The 23,440-nt window shown below is 29.9% G+C and overlaps 1 protein-coding gene across 1 annotated transcript in view; it reads right to left on the reverse strand.

Moving 5' to 3' along the window:
* The window catches only part of LOC119604037 (serine-rich adhesin for platelets-like), a 302,563-nt gene extending 281,536 nt beyond the window's left edge, over positions 1-21,027 (reverse strand). The window contains exons 1-2 of the mRNA XM_037956367.1: positions 19,817-21,027; positions 5,659-5,889 (exon numbers count right to left, since the gene is read on the reverse strand). The gene's annotated coding sequence lies outside the window, so the exon portion shown is untranslated. The remainder of the gene's footprint in view (positions 1-5,658; positions 5,890-19,816) is intronic.
* Positions 21,028-23,440: the final 2,413 nt, after the last annotated feature.

Genomic DNA, 23,440 nt, shown 5'->3' on the forward strand with positions numbered 1-23,440 from the left:
ACTAACTAACTAACTAACTAACTAACTAACTAACTAACTAACTACTAACGTAACTAACTAACTAACTAACTAACTAACTAACTAACTAACTAACTAACTAACTAACTAACTACTAACTAACTAACTAACTAACTAACTAACTAACTAACTAACTACACTAACTACTAACTAACTAACTACTAACTAACTAACTACTAACTAACTAACTACTAACTAACTAACTAACTAACTACTAACTAACTAACTAACTAACTAACTAACTAACTAACTAACTAACTAACTAACTAACTAACTAACTAACTAACTAACTAACTAACTAACTAACTAACTAACTAACTAACTAACTAACTAACTAACTAACTAACTAACTAACTAACTAACTAACTAACTAACTAACTACTAACTAACTAACTAACTAACTAACTAACTAACTAACTAACTAACTAACTAACTACTAACTAACTAACTAACTAACTAACTAACTAACTAACTAACTAACTACTACTAACTAACTAACTAACTAACTAACTAACTAACTAACTAACTAACTAACTAACTAACTAACTAACTAACTAACTAACTACTAACTAACTACTTAACACTAACTAACTACTAACTACTAACTAACTAACTAACTAACTAACTAACTAACTACTAACTAACTAACTAACTAACTAACTAACTACTACTAACTAACTAACTAACTAACTAACTAACTACTAACTAACTAAACTAACTAACTAACTACTAACTAACTAACTAACTAACTAACTAACTAACTAACACTAACTAACTAACTACTAACTAACTAACTAACTACTAACTAACTAACTAACTAAGCTAACTAACTAACTACTAACTAACTAACTAACTAACTACTAACTAACTAACTAACTAACTAACATAACTAACTAACTAACTACTAACTACTAACTAACTAACTAACTACTAACTAACTAACTAACTAACTAACTAACTAACTAACTAACTAACTAACTAACTAACTACTAACTACTAACTAACTAACTAACTAACTAACTAACTACTAACTACTAACTAACTAACTAACTAACTAACTAACTAACTAACTAACTAACTAACTAACTAACTAACTACTAACTAACTATACTAACTAACTAACTAACTAACTAACTACTAACTAACTAACTAACTAACTAACTAACTAACTAACTAACTAACTAACTAACTAACTAACTAACTAACTAACTAACTACTAACTAACTAACTAACTAACTAACTAACTAACTAACTAACTAACTAACTAACTAACTAACTAACTAACTAACTAACTAACTAACTAACTAACTAACTAACTAACTAACTAACTAACTAACTAACTAACTAACTAACTAACTAACTAACTAACTAACTAACTAACTAACTAACTAACTAACTAACTAACTAACTAACTAACTAACTAACTAACTAACTAACTAACTAACTAACTAACTAACTAACTAACTAACTAACTACTAACTAACTAACTAACTAACTAACTAACTAACTAACTAACTAACTAACTAACTAACTAACTAACTAACTAACTAACTAACTAACTAACTAACTCTAACTAACTAACCTAACTAACTAACTAACTAACTAACTACTAACTAACTAACTAACTAACTAACTAACTAACTAACTAACTAACTAACTTAACTAACTAACTAACTACTAACTAACTACTACTACTAACTAACTAACTAACTAACTAACTAACTAACTAACTAACTAACTAACTAACTAACTAACTAACTACTAACTAAACTACTAACTAACTAACTAACTAAACTAACTAACTAACTAACTAACTAACTAACTAACTACTAACTAACTACTAACTAACTAACTAACTAACTAACTACTAACTAACTAACTAACTACACTAACTACTAACTAACTAACTAACTAACTAACTACTAACGACTAACTGACAGACTAACTAACTAAATTATCTAAATTCTCTATGTCAGAGTAGTATCCTCAAAGATCATAAAAGTCTCTGGGTCCATCTTAAGATATGAACGTTAATATATAACTAATTTCGAAATAATTCCTAAAATCACTTGCGACACTTGTTTTCCTTTCTTAATGACATAGTAACATTGCCAAAGAGCCCCTGTACATGGGCACATGGACCTACCGCCTATTCAAAATATCTTCATATTTCAATTTCTAATTATTATAGCGCATATAAATTTCGTGTTTTTCCATTTGCTTTTTAAAAATTCTAGCACTTGTAAGTAAAATGCATTCAAACATGGTATGTAGTCTTTTCTTCCAATTCTGTCTGTTTTTCTTTCAATATTTTAACTCTAATTATAGTATAAATTTTATTCTCATTTTGTTTCTAAAGGTCTATTTAACCGTACATTTCTCGAGGTTTTCATTCTTTCATTCTTTTCTTCTTTGTCTTAAGAAATTTCTGTTGGTTTTTTTTATACCCACCATCAAAAAAGATGGGGGGTATATTGTTTTTGTCATTCCGTTTGTAACACATTGAAATATTCGTCTAAGACCCATAAAAGTATATATATTCTGGGTCCTTATAAGATTCTAAGACGATCTAGCCATGTCCGTCCGTCTGTCCGTCTGTCCGTCTGTCCGTCTGTCCGTCTGTCCGTCTGTCCGTCTGTCCGTCTGTCCGTCTGTCTGTCTGTCTGTCTGTCTGTTGAAAACACGATAGAGTCCAAATGGAAGCAGCTAGCGAGCTGAAATTTTGCACAGATACTTCCAGTTGCTGCAGTTTGTTTGGTATTGAAAATGGGCAATATCGGTCCACAATTTCGCCTAGCCCCCATATAAGGCCCCCTTCAGAAAATGACTTTATCGCTCATAACTTGCTAAGGGAAGAACCAATAGCTGTGAAATTTGGCACAAATATGTCTTATGGGAACCTAAATCTCTTCGTAGAATTTTAAAAGGATCGGTCCATAATTGACCCTACCCCCCATATAAAGTCCCCTTCAGAAAATGACTTTATCGCCCATAACTGCCTAAGAAAAGCATCAATAGCGGTGAAATTCGGCACAAACATGTTTTATGGGAATCTAAATCTCTCTATAAAATTTTATAAGGATCGATCTATAATTGACCCTACCCCCCATATAAAGTCCCCTTCAGAAAATGACTTTATCGCTCATAACTTGCTAAGGGAAGAACCAATAGCGGTGAAATTCGGCACAAACATGTTTTATGGGAACCTAAATCTCTCTGTAAAATTTTATAAGGATCGGTCTATAATTGACCCTACCCCCCATATAAAGTCCCCTTCAGAAAATGACTTTATCGCCCATAACTGCCTAAGAAAAGCATCAATAGCGGTGAAATTCGGCACAAACATGTTTTATGGGAATCTAAATCTCTCTATAAAATTTTATAAGGATCGGTCTATAATTGACCCTACCCCCCATATAAAGTCCCCTTCAGAAAATGACTTTATCGCTCATAACTTGCTAAGGGAAGAACCAATAGCAGTGAAATTCGGCACAAACATGTTTTATGGGAACCTAAATCTCTCTGTAAAATTTTATAAGGATCGGTCTATAATTGACCCTACCCCCCATATAAAGTCCCCTTCAGAAAATGACTTTATCGCTCATAACTTGCTAAGGGAAGAACCAATAGCGGTGAAATTCGGCACAAACATGTTTTGTGGGAACCTAAATCTCTCTGTAAAATTTTATAAGGATCGGTCTATAATTGACCCTACCCCCATATAAAGTCCCCTTCAGAAAATGACTTTATCGCTCATAACTTGCTAAGGGAAGAACCAATAGCGGTGAAATTCGGCACAAACATGTTTTATGGGAACCTAAATCTCTTTTTAAAATTTTATAAGGATAGGCTCATAATTGACCCTACCCCCCATATAAAGTCCCCTTCAGAAAATGACTTTATCGCCCATAACTGGCTAAGAGAAGCATCAATAGCGGTGAAATTCGGCACAAACATGTTCTATAGGAACATAAATCTTTCCGTGGAATTTTATAAGGATAGGCCCATAATTGACCCTACCCCCCATATAAAGTCCCCTTCAGAAATGACTTTATCGCCCATAACTGGCTAAGATAAGCATCAATAGCGGTGAAATTCGGCACAAACATGTTCTATGGGAACATAAATCTCTTCATATAATTTTATAAGGATCGGTCCATAATTGACCCTACCCCCCATATAAAGTCCCCTTTAGAAAATGACTACCCTATAAGGTCCCCTTCGGAAAATTACTTTAACGCTCATTACTGACTCAAAAATGCTATTACAGCAGTGAAATTCTACGTAAACAAGTTTTGTACTAGCCAAAAACTATTTATCACATTTTATGGGGATCGGTCTATAACTGACCCCACCCTCCATATACGGTCCCCCTCAGATAGTGACTGTAACGCTCGTTACTGGCTGTAACGCTCAAATGCGACTACAGAGATGAAATTTCACATTAACAAGTTTTGTATGAGGTTATGGTTATAAATATTGGATCAAACAAAATTAATATTTTTAATTCGGAAGAGCACGGTCCATGCTTAAGCCTTTATTAATTTCCCTCTTCCAAATATTTCCCTGATGTTCATAATAATATCGACATATGATTCAACATAGATCGATAATATCAAAGTTTATTTATAAGGATGATTTGATGGTGGGTATATAAGATTCGGCATGGCCGAATATAACACTCTTACTTGTTTTCTTTCTCTTCATTTGTTTATTTGTTTAATTCAATATTTATTTAGAAATGTGTTAAAATATTGTAAACATCATTTAATCAATAGCAGACAAAGTCTTTTCTTTTACTTTTACACACTTTAAACTATTCAAAAATGAATGTACATATGTATGTCTGTATACAAAAGGTTCCATTATATTTGAGTTTATTCAAAATTTCTGCTTTTATTTAAATTTGTTTGAAATAGATTTTTGTGAGTGTAAAGTTATGTAAATTACATATTGACTAATTATTTATAAATTAGAAAAAAAAAAAAAACAATTTTCATTAATAATTTATGCTTTTGTCAATAACATTTTGAATGAGCCTCGGTGATGATTTATTTAAAGTATTTAAATATTTGAAAGGTCTGACCTTTTGTTATGAACGATCCGTTAGCAAAAATTATAAAGAAATTTTGGAAAGTATTTTAAATTTTTAGAAATTTTTGTATTTTGTCATAAATATGATTAAATAGCAGCCATTTGTTTGTTTGTTATTTGCTTTTTCTGCTTTTCTATTGATAAAATGTCTGAAATTGGTTTTTATTGACCTTGTAAGATTAGATTAGAAACGTTTCTTTTTTTTGTTGATTTTTGCCAAAAGAATTTTTTTTGGGGAAAAAAGTTTATTAAACAAATGACGTTATAATTGGCTTTTTATAAAGTGGAATAGGGAGGGGTTTCCATAGGAATTTTGAGAATTTGTTTTTATCTTATCTTTAAAGAAAGTGAATATTTTCAACAAAAACAAACTAATTACAAAAAACTTTGCAAATAATGCCAGCTAAACTTAAAGGTCTAAAGAAAAATATTTTTAAAACTTTATTTTTTTTTTTTCTATTTTTTACACCTTCACCTCAAAACAACTTATAAATTCTGCCCCAACAAATTATTTATTTACAAATAAAACATTATTAATTAACTTACCTTAATTTTATAGAACAGTAGTAACACCAAAACTTGTAAAAGTTTCCAAACAACTATTTAAAGTAATCCAATAGATCGAAAAAGCTGGAATGTTGAGAAGAACACCACACTTCGTTTTATTACAACTTATTTACCACCAAATTGACTTCTTTTCTTAAAAGAATTTAAAACTTTTAACAGGTTTTTTTTTATTTCAACAAATATTATTCAAATTAAGGCACAACAAAAAATCTGTAAAGAAAAGAGGAGGAGAAAAAGAAACATGAAAATTGACGTAAAAAATTTAATTAAAAAAACATCAAAAAGTTAAAATAAATAAGATGAAAAAAATTATAATAAAAAATAAATATAAATTAAAAATACAATGAAAAAAAAAAAAAATCGACATGTGTTTTATAAAAATATATGCTCAACTTGGATAAAATGAGGCGGTATATTAAGAATTTGTAAAACGTTTGTAACTCAAAGGCGCTAACAGGCTTTTGATTTTTGGTTTTATTAATGAAAATTATTAAAGTTTTATCTATTACATATTATTGTTTGCTATAATCGCTGAACTAATTTCTAAGGTATTTAAGAAAAGTATTTTTCTGAACTAGAACTGAACCAGAACTAAACTAGAACTGAACTAGAACTAGAACTGAACTAGAACTGAACTAGAACTGAACTAGAACTGAACTAGAACTGAACTAGAACTGACTAGAACTAGAACTGAACTAGAACTGAACTAGAAACTAGAACTAGAACTGAACTAGAACTGAACTAGAACTGAACTAGAACTGAACTAGAACTGAACTAGAACTGAACTAGAACTGAACTAGAACTGAACTAGAACTAGAACTGAACTAGAACTGAACTAGAACTGAACTAGAACTGAACTAGAACTGAACTAGAAACTGAACTAGAACTGAACTAGAACTGAACTAGAACTGAACTAGAACTAGAACTGAACTAGAACTGAACTAGAACTGAACTAGAACTGAACTAGAACTGAACTAGAACTGAACTAGAACTGAACTAGAACTGAACTAGAACTGAACTAGAACTGAACTAGAACTGAACTAGAACTGAACTAGAACTAGAACTGAACTAGAACTGAACTAGAACTGAACTAGAACTGAACTAGAACTGAACTAGAACTGAACTAGAACTGAACTAGAACTGAACTAGAACTGAACTAGAACTGAACTAGAACTGAACTAGAACTGAACTAGAACTTAACTAGAACTGAACTAGAACTGAACTAGAACTGAACTAGAACTGAACTAGAACTGAACTAGAACTGAACTAGAACTGAACTGAACTAGCACTGAACTAGAACTGAACTAGAACTGAACTAGAACTGAACTAGAACTGAACTAGAACTGAACTAGAACTGAACTAGAACTGAACTAGAACTGAACTAGAACTGAACTAGAACTGAACTAGCACTGAACTAGAAGTGAACTAGAACTGAATTAGAACTGAACTAGAACTGAACTAGAACTGAACTAGAAATGAACTAGAACTAAACTAGAACTAAACTAGAACTGAACTAGAACTGAACTAGAACTGAACTAGAACTGAACTAGAACTGAACTAGAACTGAACTAGAACTGAACTAGAACTGAACTAGAACTGAGCTAGAACTGAACTAGAACTGAACTAGAACTGAACTAGAACTGAACTAAAACTGAACTAGAACTGAACTGGAACTGAACTAGAACTGAACTAGAACTGAACTAGAACTGAACTAGAACTGAACTAGAACTGAACTAGAACTGAACTAGAACTGAACTAGAACTGAACTAGAACTGAACTAGAACTGAACTAGAACTGAACTAGAACTGAACTAGAACTGAACTAGAACTGAACTAGAACTGAACTAGAACTGAACTAGAACTGAACTAGAACTGAACTAGAACTGAACTAGAACTGAACTAGAACTGAACTAGAACTGAATTGGAACTGAACTAGAACTGAACTAGAACTGAACTAGAACTGAACTAGAACTGAACTAGAACTGAACTAGAACTGAACTAGAACTGAACTAGAACTGAACTAGAACTGAACTAGAACTGAACTAGAACTGAACTAGAACTGAACTAGAACTGAACTAGAACTGAACTAGAACTGAACTAGAACTGAACTAGAACTGAACTAGAACTGAACTAGAACTGAACTAGAACTTAACTAGAACTGAACTAGAACTGAACTAGAACTGAACTAGAACTGAACTAGAACTGAACTAGAACTGAACTAGAACTGAACTAGAACTGAACTAGAACTGAACTAGAACTGAACTAGAACTGAACTAGAACTGAACTAGAACTGAACTAGAACTGAACTAGAACTGAACTAGAACTGAACTAGAACTGAACTAGAACTGAACTAGAACTGAACTAGAACTGAACTAGAACTGAACTGGAACTGAACTAGAACTGAACCAGAACTGAACTAGTATTTTTTAATTTATTAAAGAAAATTTGTAATATTTTCAAATTATTAGCTTTTCCGTCATTTTTACTATAACAAAAATCTTTAAAGCTTTCAATTAAATATCAAAACGTTTCTAGTATTTTGTTAAAACACCTTAACATCTGTACTTCCGTGCCATGTTTTTTTTTTCAAAAATTTTATTTGAAATGAGTCGGTTGGTTTGTTTTGTTTTTCTAGTATTTTATTTTTATTAAATATAATTTGCATTTTTAATGAAATTTATCTTTAATGTCAGCCCAGGGGCAACAACATTTTTTTTTGTATTAGTGAGTGTGTTGGTTTATTTCTAAACAATTTTGTTGTTTTTTTTTCAGATACATGAATTTTAGACAATATTTTCGTTAACCAGATAATCAATGAAGCTTAGAACCTTTATTTACTTTTTATGTATGTATAAACATACATAAATATATAAATGATAAACATGTATATAATATATCGGTATGAAAAAATGAATGGTGGTTAACCTATACATACCAAAAGTATCTGTGAGTGTTAAAACTATGTGAGCATTTATAAAACATTTTAAATACATATTTATAAATGTGTTTAGCTCATGCTTTATTTTAAAAGCTATAGGAATTTTTATTTTAAAAACTAAAAAAAAAACAACTCGGTAGTTCACAGCCACATTTTTTTATGAAAAAAAGTGTCACAAAAACGTGGGAAGGGTTTTTAAAAGTAGTTTTAATAAATTTATTTTATTTTCTGTTTTCGTTTGAAAACCAGAAAAAAGGTTAAAAAATAAACGTGAAAAACTTTAAAAATATGTGAGGTGTTAATTAAAGTTAATAGATTGCTAATCAGCTAAAATGTTAAAGTAAGAGCAAGAAAATTATTTTAGTTGTTATTTATCTTATGTATTTAAAAAAATCAAAAGCCGGCTTTTTAGTTTAAATTATCAAGTGAGAATTGATGTTTGACTCTTAAAGATTTAAACGAACTTGTTAATGACATTTTGTCATAAATATTTTGCAAATAAATTTATTAAATCATACAAAATGATAAAAGAAATTTAAGTTTTTAAACTGTTTAATTAGCACAATTTAAATTAAAAGAAAAATCTTTTTAAAAACATTTTGATTTCCCTAATTAAGTAATCTTAAACTTAATTTAAGTCATTTCTTTTCTACAACAATTTCTTAATATAAAATCTAGTTGTAACCATAGAAAATTTTGAAAAAAAAAGAAATTTATTTTCATATCAATTTAGTTTTCTGCTTTACAAAACATTTGATATCTTAAAGCCTTATTTTTTTCCCAACTATTTTTCTAGTATTATTTTTTTACTTTTTATTCATGTTGTTTGTGTTGTTTTGTGTCTGATTTTTATTAGACGAATGTCTGCATATTTTCATCGTCATGTTTTACAACACTTCTCTGTCTACATTTCTTAAAAGTATTTTTCATCTAAGATCTTTTTTTTTTCTTAAGTTTTTTTCTCTAGATATTTGTATGTGAGTTTTTTATGAATGATTTGTAGAAGGAATATTATAGAAGTTGTAAGAGTTAGTATAAGAAGTTAAAAAGTAAGACCAAGTTGAGTAGAGTTATTATAACATAACCAGTGGCAAATAAGACTCCTCTGGTATTAGATATTGTTGGTTTGTGAATGAATGAAGTATGATGATGATGTTGATTTGATACCCCACTAAAAAACTATACTACAAGAATTGCAAACAATCTGTGTAATCATTTGTAAAAAAGATTGTTTTACTATTCTATTCTTTTTCTTTCTTTTTTTTTTTTTTTTTTTTTTGTTAGAAGGAACAGATAGATATTTTTTGAAAATAAAAGAGATTTATGTATGAAATGTATTTGGTTGTTAGTATTGTAGTACTACTGGTTTTATTTTCAGTTTTATTCTGCTGTGGCAATTGCTTGTCGTAATTAAAGTTAGTTAGAGTTTCTTTTAATTTATATGTGGAGTTTTTTTTTTCCAAGTTTCTACTTTCTTTAGATTTGTTTCTTGTTCATGTTCTAATTATAAAAAAATTCTTTCGTTTATAAGAGATATAACTTAATGAAGATCTTGAAGTTAGTTTGAAGGTTATTATAAGTATTTGAAATATTTCAATTTAAAATAAACTATAATTTCTCAAACATATTAACAATATAAGAACATTTTTTAAATAAAGAGAAATAATAGACAAAATCTGAAATAAACTAGAGCCGAGCTTAAACTGAACTAGAATTGAACTAAAACTGAATTATAACTGAACTAGAACTGAACTAGAACTGAACTAGAGCTGAACTAGAACTGAACTAGAACAGAACTAGAACAGAACTAGAACTGAACTAAAACTGAACTAGAACTGAACTAGAACTGAACTAGAACTGAACTAGAACTGAACTAGAACTGAACTAGAACTGAACTAGAACTGAACTAGAACTGAACTAGAACTGAACTAGAACTGAACTAGAACTGAACTAGAACTGAACTAGAACTGAACTAGAACTGAACTAGAACTGAACTAGAACAGAATGAACTAGAACTGAACTAGAACTGAACTAGAACTGACCTAGAACTGAACGAGAACTGAACTAACTGAACTAGAACTGAACTAGAACTGAACTAGAACTGAACTAGAACTGAACTAGAACTGAACTAGAACTGAACTAGAACTGAACTAGAACTGAAATAGAACTGAACTAGAACTGAACTAGAACTGAACTAGAACTGAACTAGACTGAACTAGAACTGAACTAGAAACTGAACTAGAAACTGAACTAGAACTGAACTAGAACTGAACTAGAACTGAACTAGAACTGAACTAGAACTGAACTAGAACTGAACTAGAACTGAACTAGAACTGAACTAGAACCTGAACTAGAAACTGAACTAGAACTGACTAGAACTGAACTAGAACTGAACTAGAACTGAACTAGAACTGAATAGAACTGAACTAGAACTGAACTAGAACTGAACTAGAACTGAACTAGAACTGAACTAGAACTGAACTAAACTGAACTAGAACTGAACTAGAACTGAATACTAGAACTGAACTAGAACTGAACTAGAACCTGAACTAAAACTGAACTAGAACTGAACTAAACTGAACTAGAACTGAACTAGAACTGAACTAGAACTGAAACTAGAACTAGAACTGAACTAGAACTGAACTAGAACTGAACTAGAACTAGAACTGAACTAGAACTGAACTAGAACTGAACTAGAACTGAACTAGAACTGAACTAGAACTGAACTAGAACTGAACTAGAACTGAACTAGAACTGAACTAGAACTGAACTAGAACTGAACTAGAACTGAACTAGAACTGAAACTAGAACTGAACTAGAACTGAACTAGAACTGAACTAGAACTGAACTAGAACTGAACTAGAACTGACTAGAACTGAACTAGAACTGAACTAGAACTGAACTAGAACTGAACTAGAACTGAACTAGAACTGAACTAGAACTGAACTAGAACTGAACTAGAACTGAACTAGAACTGAACTAGAACTGAACTAGAACTGAACTAGAACTGAACTAGAACTAGAACTGAACTAGAACTGAACTAGAACTGAACTAGAACTAGAACTAGAACTGAACTAGAACTGAACTAGAACTGAACTAGAACTGAACTAGAACTGAACTAGAACTGAACTAGAACTGAACTAGAACTGAACTAGAACTGAACTAGAACTGAACTAGAACTGAACTAGAACTGAACTAGAACTGAACTAGAACTGAACTAGAACTGAACTAGAACTGAACTAGAACTGAACTAGAACTGAACTAGAACTAGAACTGAACTAGAACTGAACTAGAACTGAACTAGAACTGAACTAGAACTGAACTAGAACTGAACTAGAACTGAACTAGAACTGAACTAGAACTGAACTAGAACTGAACTAGAACTGAACTAGAACTGAACTAGAACTGAACTAGAACTGAACTAGAACTGACTAGAACTGAACTAGAACTGAACTAGAACTGAACTAGAACTGAACTAGAACTGAACTAGAACTGAACTAGAACTGAACTAGAACTGAACTAGAACTGAACTAGAACTGAACTAGAACTGAACTAGAACTGAACTAGAACTGAACTAGAACTGGACTAGAACTGAACTAGAACTGAACTAGAACTGAACTAGAACTGAACTAGAACTGAACCAGAACTGAACTAGAACTGAACTAGAACTGAACTAGAACTGAACTAGAACTGAACTAGAACTGAACTAGAACTGAACTAGAACTGTACTAGAACTGAACTAGAACTGAACTAGAACTGAACTAGAACTGAACTAGAACTGAACTAGAACTGAACTGAACTGAAATAGAACTGAACTGAAATAGAACTGAACTAGAACTGAACTAGAACTGAATTAGAACTGAACTAGAACTGAACTAGAACTGAACTAGTACTGAACTAGAACTGAACTATATTAGAAATAAACAAGGACTAGACTCATAACGTAATTATATTCTCTGTGCAAATAGTAATTACTTTATCTAATAGCTTTTACATTTTTTTGACTTCTTGGTAAGTACATTCTAAGATTGGCATGTTATAATTAATAATTTCTTTATTTCAACATTTTCATTTCTGTTTAGCTTTTCTTGTACAAATTATAAGAAAATAATTTTTCAAATTATAAGAAAACATTTTCTTTTCGAATTTCTAACACTAGATATTTTGTAATTCCAAGTGCTGACGTTGATGCGGTTGGTTTTCTTCTTCTTCTATATTTGGCGTGTGAGTGTATTTTCCAGATTGTTTTCTTTATCATTTACAATTATTCAGCTCGTAGTACTACGAGTAGTTTTTTTTTGCTGCTTATTCTTTCCTAATCTTTCTTCATCATTAATTCTTTTGTAATTTCTTGACACATAAAAATGTTGTTGTATGTACAGAGATATTTTTTTCTCTTTAGATTTTTTACGAAAAAAATCCAGTTGTTGCAGTAGTTTTATTGTATTTTTTTTACTTTATTATTATGGCTTTAGCTGTTTATTTTTTCTAGCAACAACAACATTGTATTTAGAACTAGGAGGTCCACTTGTATCTTTAAGAAAACATTTTTACATACGCATGTATCTATTGAATTACAGATACATTGTGGATTCTGTAATGTGTGTTTTTTTATGGAATTTCAAGTACCTTCAATTGGTTTTTAGTATTTTGTAATATGTTTTGCGTGTTTGCTATAAATAGAGTTCAGAGTTCAATAAGTGTTGATATCAACTATTTAACCTCCTTTTTTTAGTGATCATTTGTATGTAGTTTTTTATACAAGTTTTAAGTATCTAAAGTTTATTTTATGTATAGGTGTGTGTGTGTTCATGCATTTCAAAAATGAATTGTAATTAAACTTCTAACAACTGATGAACAAAGTTCATTTCAAAATTATTCTATAATTTGTTATAAAAGTCATATTGTTTGTGGCTTTTGTAGGGTAATTAATTTAGAAATATTTTAGAAAATTTAATAGTTTGTAGATAGAGAGAAATCTTTATAATACCATTTAAATTACTTGGAAGTTATTTAGTAATATAATATGATAAATCAATATACATAGAAGTAATTAGCAGCTGGATTAAATACGATTTCAATAAATTTATTGATAATTTTATTCCGTCTCTCTTTGATTTTTTTTATTTTGTCAACAACTTTTACTTTCAAAATTTCTCCCTCGTTTTGATCTTCTAGTCTAGACACTTCATATTTTTGACACATGTGTGACAAGACTAATTTAAATTTTTACAAATTTTCATGGAAGTGTAATCCAAGACTTAAAATTTAAATAAATATTAAAAAAATCTTCAGAATAACTACATTGAATGCATTACTCGGAAGTGCTTAAGTAATGAGATCAATTGTAGCAAATAAATGGTTTAGATATCTATCTGTCGCTTACTCTCTTTGAAATTATGCATTTTTTTGTCAACAACTTTTACTTTCAAGATTTCTCCCTCGTTTTGATCTTTTAGTCTAGACACTTCATATTTTTGACACATGTGTGGCAAGACTAATTTAAATTTTAACATATTTCACTTAAATTGTAAATCTAGAATACAAATTTTGTTAAAAATCTTAAATACCCTCTAAATTTATTATAATTTTTTAAATATTTACAGATTTGTAATAGAAATTTTTACTGCATATCTAATGTATTTATATGCGTATCTTGTCTGTCGTTATAGTATCTTCATCGGGCTTTGCCTTAAATAGCAGCAAAAATAACAACAACAAATAAGTATCACAATCATATCACAAAAACAAATAAGTAATGTTTAGACATGGTTATATTGGAGTATGGGAGTGAGAGAATTTTTTTAAGACTAAATAATAATGAACTAAATTTAAATGAAATAAAAATTATAAACATTAGGGTGGTACAAATTCTGTTTAAATTGTTTATGATTTCTTGAGATAAAAACATAATTTAAGAATGTAAAAGTCAGACTTGTTTACTGCACAATTCATGGAATAGTTCAGTATATGGACGAGTCTAATAGTTAGATTATTGAATAGTATGTTTTCCAATATATGGACTCATGTTTTAAAAAGTCTAGGAACTAGTTAGTCTATTGACTGATCTATGAACTATTCTATTTGCTATTCTAGGGACTAGACGACGAGTTTATTGGGAACTTTATGGAGTAGCTAGCTGACTTATTGGCTAGCCTGTTGACTTTCCTCGGACTAAACTATTGACTAGTCGATTGACTCTTATATGGAAATCTAGACTATGGACTAATCTATTTACAAATCGACTAATTGTTATATGTACTAGTCTATGGTCTAGTCTATAGACTAGTCTATGAATTCATTTTCATACTAGTCTATGGACTAGTCTCTTGACTAGTTAATTGACTGTGCTATGGACTAGTATATGGACACGTCTATTTATAATTCTAGGGACTAGTCTAACGACGATTTTATTTGGGATTTTATGGGGTAGCTTGCTGCTCTTTTGGCTAGACTGTTGACAGCCCTATGGGCTAAACTATTGACTCCTCTATGGACTTGCAAATCTAGACTATGGGTTAGTCTTTTTAGTAAGTCTTTTTAGACTAGTCTATGAATTCATCTTCATACTAGTCTATTGACTAGTCCAAGCTCTAATCTATGGACTAGTATCTTGACTAGTTTATTCACTGTTCTATTGATTCGTATCTCTATTTATTATTCTAGGGACTAGCCTATCGATGAGTTTATTGGTGACTTTATAGACTAGTTAGCTGGTCCATCGGATAGCTTGTTGACTACCCAATGGACTAAACTATTGACTAGTCGATTGACTCGTCTATGGACTTGGAAATATAGTCTATGGACTAGTTTATTTACTAATCGACTAATTGTTATATGAACTAGTCTATGGTCTAGTCTATAGACTAGTCTATGAATTCATCTTCATACTAGTCTATGGACTAGTCTAAGTTCTAATCTATGGACTAGTCTCTTGTCTAGTTTATTGACTGTTCTATGGATTAGATATGGATATGGACTATTGTATTAACTATTTTTTTTTTTTTTTGTCTTTCTTGAATTTGAGCGCACAACAGGCCCGAAAGTGGCCTAGGTGTATATCTTCGAATTTGATGTAGTATATATCCTCCTATCAACCTAACCTACTATTTTAGGTTATAGTCTATCAACGAGTTTATTGGGGACTTTATGGACTAGCTAGCTGGTCTATTGGCTACCCCATGGACTAAACTCTTGACTAGTCGATTGACTATTCTATAGACTTGAAAATCTAGACTAGTATATTTACTAATCGACTTATTGTTATATATACTAGTCAATGGTTTAGTCTATAGACTAGTCTAAGAACTAATCCATGGACTAGTCTATTGACCAGTTTATGGTCAAATCTATATAATAATATATTGATTAATGTATGAACTACTTATGAAAGTTTTTAATATAACAAGTATTTAATATGTCGTGGGGCACTGAACTCACTTAGACATTAATGTTAAAGTAAGTCCAGTACCGGACTCAGACATGAAAGTGTAAACAACAAAAAATTGTTCATAGAAGACTGTCTAACCAAGCGAATTAAGACTATATTATGAGCTACTGAAATCAGGCAGATAACCATTTCTCGAAAAGGTCACGAAAACTACCAGACATGAAGATATAATAATTCTTTAGAATCGTTGCAGAATGATAGCAGACCTCCCTATTATTTTTATGTTTATACTCTTGCAAGTTTCTTTTGTTTTATATTTTAATAATTTCTTTCCTTATTGTTGTTTTTGCTGTTAATGTCACCACAAATATGTTGTTGGCTCTTCTTTTTTTTTCCAATATTTTTCATTCAATTCAATTTTGAAACTGATAACTCTCGATAACCTATTTCAAACCTTTTGAGTTTTGGAGAGCAACTCACTCGTACACAAAGCATATTAGTAAAACAACAAAAACAAATGTCATAAAAATAAAGAAGAACAAGAACAACAAAAGAGTATATAAAAGTAAATATAGTAAACTAAATATTATCTATTTCTAGAGCTATTATTATTGTTGTCATCATTTGTTTTACAATTACTCTGTATGACTCTACTCTCGTTACTTTAATTACAGTTACTTGCGGTATATTTCTCTGTTATAAAAAAAGAGTATTTTTTTTGTAGAATTTCTTACTCATTAAAGGATTTTGCTATTGTGGTTTCTCTTTAAAATACTTTGTTTACATTTAATATAATTGTATATTATTCTTCTTCTAGTTTTAGTACTTTTAGTAGAAAAAAAGGGAGGGTTAGGGAAAAGGGGTTTAAGGTGTCTTCTTATTTATATATTTGTTTTTATTTCTGATTTCTTTGCGTTTATTTTTTGAAATATTGTTTGGGGGTTCTGATTCATAAATCATTTTTGTATATGCTTTGGTTTTTTTTTTTGTCGAAAATATTGTTTAATAAAAATATATACAATATTTTTTTTTTATTTATTTTTGTTTTTGTGTTTATTTTTGTTGTTATATAGCTAGCTGCATTTGTTGTTGATTTATTTTTATCGATTTCTTATTATTGGGTTTTTTCTATACATTTTTAAATGAAAAATATTGGGGTTGTGTTTTTTTTTAAATAAATAATATTTTTTTAGTTAAAATAAGAAAATTAATAAAAGTACATACTTTAAAGTAAAAGTAATTTTCAATAAAATCTTTGTATTTATTTTATATATGTACATAAATATATGCATTTGATTTCGTAGAAATTTACAATAAGGGGATTTTTACGGGTAAACAAACTTCATAATTGTTCTTTTAAGAAAAAATGCGAAAATTTCGAATTTGCTATTGCAATAACTTAAACCCCCTAAACTTTAACGTTTGTTTATTGATTTTATGTAATTTTTACACTGACACTTAATTAGTACACAATTTAATATTCGGTAACGTTAAATTTAGGATTACAATTTCAAAAACTTTAGGTGAAATATCAAGTAATTTCTTCGAAAAGAATTCCACACCCATAATGTTCACTTTTAGTTTATTAAAACTCATCAATCTAACTTTACTTATAGCTCACTTAGCATATGAGTTTGTTAACTTTTTTTTTCGACATTTTAAAAGTTTAACTTTTTGTCTACAGATCCTCAAAGTTTTTTTTTCAATTTTGAGGATTTCGGAAAAAAATATTTTGGTAAAATTTTTGAAAACCAGACTTTTTTCTTTACTGTTATGTAAAATTTTTGAAAAACAGACTTTTTTCTTTACTGTTATGTATTTTATATAAAACATTTTTAGAATATAAAATTCAACATAATAGGAAGCATATACATATCTGAAGTTTTAGTAAAATCGATCAATATTAACCCATAAACTGTGAAGGTAAAACTCAAGCTGTGCCCTATTGCGAAATTATCTTGGATTTATTGATCGATTTAAATGAAACTAAGAAAAACAAGTAAAAATGTATAGTCGGGCATGGCCGACCATATGATACCCTACATCAGTGATTATGTTAAAAATGTTTGTATGGGGGATAGGGTCAAATGAGGACCGATCATTACGAAAATTGGCAGTATCATTAAGACTTATATAAAACTAAATATTGGCAATTTTGTGAAGTTATACAAGAACATTTAACATATTTATGAGCTCAAAAGCCCTATTCGGGGGCTATGGTTGTATGGGTGCTATACGAAATAATGGAGCGATTTTAACCATTTTCAATAAGCATCGGTCCTTCGATCAAATGTTATCAAATTATCTTGAAAAATGCGACCTGTAGAGTGCGCACAAGGTTTACATGGACACACAGACGGACGGACATAACTAAATCGACTCAGAAAATTATTCTGAGACGATTGGTATACTTTAGGACCAATATTTTTTGTTGTTATAAACATCAGTACAAACGCGTAATACCCTCCCCACTATAGTGTTGTAGGGTATAAATATATAATGAAGACCCTTATTTATGATGACATCGAAAAAAATAAAAATTAACCCTTAAACGTAAATATATTTTTATAATTATATAAAATATCCGTAACATATGAGGGTAATGTCATCTTACATTTCGAAAAGGTTTTTCCCATAATCATCGATAACCACTATTAAAAAAGAGGGGTGTACTTTTGGGTACGTTCGTAACACATCAAAATATTAGTCGCATATTTGATATGAGATCTTCTTCAGAAAATGACTTGTACGTTCACAACTGATTTAAAATACAAGTAGACTAATGAAATTTGCCATACATAAGTTCGGTTTGAAAATAGGAAAACAACATTACTGCATTACACAGGACCATACTTTTAGCAGAGGAGTAGTTTTGGGAATAGTCTGATAAATAGTCTGACTGCTCTAAAGCTTCCCCCATTCTGAAATTAGGAAATACGAAGAAACACATTCTTTAAGCTTAACCTATTCTCTAAATGTATTCTTGATTTAATGCAGTTTAAACTAATTGATAAAAGAATCAGGAAATTCGTACTTCAATCAGTACAAAGCGATGGTAAGTACGATTCTACTTAAATCAAGTACAAAAATACTTAATTCAAGCTGTTAATGCTACTCAATTTGTAAAGAAAAATCATTAGACTAAATTCTTTAAAAAACTTTACATTTTTGATAAAAATTTTGCACTTTAGCAACAATATTGATTAAATAATATTAAATATTTATTTAAACTATTTTTTGCAAAAAGTTGTTATTTGGATAGATTTGAGTTGAAGAATTTTTATTTCCAAAACTTTACAGAACTATAACTTTTAAAGTGCTGAAAATGTGATACCCTGGGAAGCACTTAAATTTTCTTGTGCCCTTTTTAAAGTACTAGGGTTAAAATTTTTGTAATTTTATAATATTTTAAGAAAAAAAGCTAATGGAACCGTTTACTAAATTACACATAGGTAGGTATATTTTTTTATTTTAAATAAAATATGTTTAACATTATTAACAAATTTTTAAATATTAACAAATTTTTAAATAAATTCAAACAGCAGCTATAAAATCTTTGGTAATAAAATGTTTATTATTAAACTCAATTAGTACCAAAATATTTTAAATATTGTTATCAATTTTTTTATAACAATTAAAACGAAATGACCTACAAAAATTCATTCATTATCTGTCTCCGAAAAAAAAAAAATTAAAAAAAACACTCTCACAAAAGCAAAAAAAAAAAAAACTTGCAAAATCTTAATGAATGATTTAAATAAACATTTAAAATTTTCAAGAAATTAACGCAGAAATAAAATTAACACTCACCGTTTTTTTTTTCTTTTTTTATAAAAAAAAAAAATATTTTTTATTAAAATCACAACACACACACAATTAATAAATAATATTTAAATGAATGAATGAAAAATGTGGCAGAATTATTAAATTGTTTTAAAACCACAACGTGCTTTTTTAACCAAAATTTTTTTTCTTTTAAAGAATTAAATGTAAAAGATTTTTTCTTGTTTAATTTTTTCTTTTAAATAGTTGTTTTAGTTGTAAATTTAACACAATTTTGTTTTTTTTTTTTTTTTAATTTTGTTTTCCTGTATTTTTAGCACACTTTTGTTTTAAATTTCCGTAAATAAACAAAAAAAAAATTTGTTTTGTTATTTAAAATATTTTTTGTTATAAATTTCCTTAATTGAAATTTATTTTTAGGTAATTTTTGTGTTTAATAAAAAAATTTATAGAATTTTTAATTTTTAAATTTATGGCTTTTTTCGTAATCCAAAAAACCACTTGTATATGTATGTTTTAATAGCAACACTTAGGGAGTATTCTTGCTTTTATATTTTTTGTTTAGAAATTTAAGTTGTTTTTAAAATTATGATTTTTTATTTTTTTTTTAATATAAAGCCACTTGTAAGAAAAACACATCAAAAAATTACTCAAAATTTTTTTTGTTTTGAAAATATTTATTTTGTTATTAATTAGTTACGCTTTATTTTTTTCAATTCTTTCATTCTCTTCAAAAAAAAAAAAACACTCTAAATTTTGTTTTATTGTTTAACATCACCAGCGTAAAAAAATAATCATAAAAAAAACACTTGTATTGCCAACACACGTTTTTTAAACTTTTTTTTAAAAAAATATTTTTAATTTTAAATTCTTATTTTTAAAATATATTCGAAATATTGTAATTATTACTAAATATTTTCTTAATTTAAATTATTTACATTAACAATTTTGTTATTCTTTACTTTTTCCATAAGTCGCTCGTTATTTCGTTTGATTTTCTTTAATTTTTGTTTATTTTGCTCTCTTTTCTTTTAAAATATAAAAAAATTTTGTTGTTGTTTCAACAATTTCATAAATAAAAAAACACACACACGTTTAATTTTTTTATTTGTTTTTTCTCATTATTAATTGTTGTTTTTGTATAATTTGTTTTTTAATTACGAGTGCGCGCGCGCATTAAATACGTTTCTTTTCACCCGTCGTTATGAAGTTCACTCATTGGCATACGGTTGCCGACTAAACCGATCAGTTGTTTCGAACATCTGTTTTTTCCAGCAACAATTCAAAGAAAACCACTCAATAGTCTTCGATTCGTTGGTTGGTTCATACCATGTTTGAGTGTTTTTCCCATAGCGAACATGTTGCTGCAACATTTTTTTGTTTTTATCTCCTTGCTTTGCCTCTTGTTTTGTTTGCGAATATTGTAATCAAAACAAAATTGTTGATAATATTTTATGAGGTGTTTGTGTGTAGGTTTTGTTGTTGTTTTCTTGTTTTTTTTTCTCTTTATAATTTACCTTACAGCATGTTTGTTGTTATTGCCTTTTTTCTTTTTATTACTTTACTGTTGTTTTCTTTAGTTGGGTATAGAGAGAAAAAAAAACCCAACAGCCAACCCGATTTACTAACATTGTATTTTCCCTTCTGTTTTGATAGGGACAATGTACCGCTTTCGGTGCTTAGGTACTTTCTTCACTAGTGTTCGATTACCTAATACATTACAATTTTAACTAGTTTTGGAAGATTTGTCAGTTATGAGTTCAATAGACCTTCTTACAGATCGAAAGTAATCGAGTAGGTTTAATGGCTCGTTGACTATTATTCAACCTAAGAAATCTTCTCATAAACTCCTTTTCTCAGAACTATTCCGTGGCAGCTTGCCTGTGGTGAACCAACCGGTATTTTGGATAAACATCTCATCAGCTGGACGAAGGTGAAAACTTAATATTGGCCCTATCTATTGCAAATCACCAAATTTTTACCGACAGGTAAAGGAAAGAGATAATGCTTAATCTTGGCATCATAAAGAGTAGATTCCAAACTTTGATTTTAAACCAAACTAACATTTAAGAAGCCATATTTTGCAGTATTACTATCTTCTCGACTGACACCAATGCGGTCGAAACGACTGGATGCTATGGTCGTTGTTCAGAGATAAGTCGCTCGATCATAAGCAAATTCTTTGGCAATATTTTCAGCAGAGCGGCAATGGAGGTAAAGATTGTCGAAGTCCTGTACGTGAACACCTGTGTTGAGGGACTTATTGCACAGTGGTCTTTTTCATCCACTGGATAGCATTGAGAACGGTCTACCATCGGCCCTGAATCCTTCTATGAAGAAATCAGGTGGCAATTTTTGTACATGGCTGAGTCGGTCCATGTACTGAAGTACTCGATCTATCTAATCTCTTGCCATATTAGGCATGTAGGGGAATAACAGGTGTCATGAGACAAGCACTGGTTAGAGTCGATAGAAGGGGCGGACCCTACATCAGGCGAAAACACCCTATTGATGTTATGAGAAATGATCGTGTCCCTACAAAACATTTTCATAATCTAAAGACTCACCCCAGTGCTTTCCTTGATCTCTTAAAGTCGCCCAACCACACTGCTGAGATGTTGGTTTGTCAACAGCACCTAGAGATGTATTTGGTAGCCCGAAATACCCAAAATAATAAATCAGAATCCCTCTTCATGAACCGATCTGTGACAAAGGATGTAGAAATTTCCAAAGTCAACTGTACCCATTCCCATGATCATATAGATCTCTTTACGGAATGACAGACAATCAATGAACGCTAACCTGACAATTCCTCAGCATATACCGGCTCTCTACTACACTACCGGTGAGAAATACTGATCAAATCATAAAAAGGACTAGCCGAGGAGTGAAGTGACATCACCAGTTTATAGTCCCGGCAGACTAGAGGTACTGGTAGCAACTCTTTACCCCGGGATTGCAATACACCAAGATGAGGGTTTTTCATTAAGGAAACATGACCCGGGGGTGCAATGGAGGTAAAATTCAATACTTGCGTTATTATCGATGAATTTCAAACTCAGTATCCTCTTTAAATCTTCTAGTTTTGCAACTACACAGATTTCAATGCACTAAACGGATCAGAACTTGTGTCACATAGAAAGAAACAGTTTTTGCTACCAACAGCATTCTGGTCCATATACCTTCGTTGGGGTTTATATATACGAGGAATCAAAAATTCATGAGTTGTGAAACTTAACTTTATGCTGACAAAATAGATTCTCTTGTGGTTCCATCCAAAAAGCCTAACTTGGGATCTTCACTAGAACCAAAATTTCCTCAATCATATAACTTAAAGGTATGTTTTAAGAAACAATTCTCTAATGTTTCCGAAAGCTGCCTTTGATAGGTTAGTGTTTTAGTCTGCCAGTCCGTTAGTCGTGGGATCGATTCCCACCTGGTTGGTAAAGGAGAGCTCAAAGACCCGATTGTGGCCTAGATGTAATTCTTTGGGTCTGATGTAAGATAGATCTTCCTTTCAAACTAACTAACTAACATCACTCAGTTGGAATCTTCTTCAAATCTTTTCAGTAAGGACCATACAAAATACGTGGAATTAACATACATATCGTCACCTGAAACGTAAACGGCCTTAACTAACCAAAAATTCAA

Source organism: Lucilia sericata, unplaced genomic scaffold (assembly GCF_015586225.1).
Source record: "Lucilia sericata isolate MDLA Ls3-8-SP2 unplaced genomic scaffold, ASM1558622v1 Contig000354F_arrow, whole genome shotgun sequence".
In the NCBI taxonomy this organism is placed as follows: Eukaryota; Metazoa; Arthropoda; class Insecta; order Diptera; family Calliphoridae; genus Lucilia; species Lucilia sericata.